Source organism: Arachis stenosperma, chromosome 1 (assembly GCF_014773155.1).
Source record: "Arachis stenosperma cultivar V10309 chromosome 1, arast.V10309.gnm1.PFL2, whole genome shotgun sequence".
Taxonomy (NCBI): domain Eukaryota; kingdom Viridiplantae; phylum Streptophyta; class Magnoliopsida; order Fabales; family Fabaceae; genus Arachis; species Arachis stenosperma.
This window is the reverse complement of record NC_080377.1, coordinates 40652127-40654065: the sequence shown is the minus strand read 5'-3', so window position 1 is coordinate 40654065 and position 1939 is coordinate 40652127.

Sequence of the window (1939 nt, the reverse complement as noted above, 5' to 3'; positions counted from 1 at the left end):
ACTAGTAATAAATAAAAATATTGTCTTGTAATATTGGGTTGGGAAATAATTAAATTAACATTGCTTTATCCGTACATATGCAAAGAATCATCATTACGTATTCTTTATCCTGTTTTCTTCCCGTAACTGCCATTGATTTAATCATTACGTATTCTTTATCCTGTTTTCTTTCCGCGGTTCAATAATTAACTCTTCTGGAACTTTGAACAAAGTAAATTATTCTTTGGGGGAAGAGAGGATGCTTATAACTCACAGGATTATAACATAACTTTGCATTATTTCGAAGTAATTTAACTTAAATAATCTGGCATATCTTTAGGATCTAACTTTGATTGAAAAACACTTGTACTTCGTCAGATCATGTATATATCTAATAGTTACTTAGCTTCCTCACTCCCAAGACTTTTAATTCCAGAGTTATTTAGATTGATAATATACCGTGCGAGTTAATTAATTAATTAATTCAACTAAGTATTTTTTAAAAATTATATAATATTCAATTTTTATTATAATAATTAAAAAAAAAACACATCTAAATAGATTTAGTGTCTTTTTAAAATTGAATACACATCTAAAATAAACTAAAATTTAAAATTTAAAATTTTTGTTTTAGTTTTATTATTTTTAATTATTAACAGATTATCATTCAAATACACTTCCAAAATTATAAATTCAGTAAAATTGAAGATTTTAATTCGTTCGAGTGATTATTCATCCGCCGGCGTCCTCCTCGGCGCCGTCGCGTCATTTTTCGCTTCACCGTTTCTCTGCAACACCGTCGTCCGCCTCGCTCGTCCTTGGTATCGTCTTCTTTCTCGCCGCTCAGTCCGCAACCTCGCTTCGTTCTACTCCTCGTCGCGTTAGTCTTCATCAGCGTCGCTAATCCTTCTTCGTCGGAAGTGGACCTTAGGTATTTTGGATGTGGTTAAAAGAAAGTGATTCATAATTAACCGTATGTATCCCTTTAATTATTCAATCATATTGATTTTGCATGCCATGTACAACATCCTAATTTGCATTAGAGAATGGTTTAGTTAGAAGAACAACTTAAAGAATCACAATCCTCAAATTGTCAACACTGTTATATCTGCAATTACGGCCATGGCAAGAGTTTAAATTTTTTATTTATGATTTTGAATGTGTTTTAAAAATATTTTGTGTATCACTTTATAATTTTAGATGTGTTGTAATTATTTTTTAATGTTTAAATTTAAATTTTAGATTTATGATTTTGGATGTGTTTTAAAAATATTTTCTCTATAAGTTAATAATTTTAGATGTGTTACAATTGAAAAAGAAATTACAGCCACTATAAGAAAGAAGCGGAGAATGATATAGAAGAATAGAAGAAAGAAGAAAATCGTGTTATAAAGAGAGAAGGTACATAAAAGAATGAAACAATAATTAACTATGAAATGAGTAAGAAGTTAAAAAAATTTTAATTTTTAAAATTTAAATTAATTTTAATTATAAATGTGTATCTAAAAAATAATTAAATAATATTAAAGACTGACCAAAGACTGAATTTTATTGTATAAGTAATATTTTTTTAATTAATTAATTAAAGGAGAAAGAGGGATCCTTGGTGAAATCTTGAGCAATGTTATATTACTTTAATTCTAGTTTAAGATTTATATTACCTTATTCAGATTAATTGATTTAAGAATTTAGAGATGAAAACATACATTACCTGAATTAAGCAGCTTTTTACAGATAACAAGAATTCAATCAACTGGATTCAAATTAATTCCGGGGAGCATTCAATCAAATCAGGGTATGAAATAGCCTACTAGTTTTTTCATCCACCAATTGACAGCCTTCACCCTAGATACAGCAACCTAATATCAAAATATTCATCTGGAAAATGATTCATGAGGGGATTCAATACTCACTAAGTTAAAGGGTCGAATGTTCCATACGAAGTCTACCCAAGATGCTC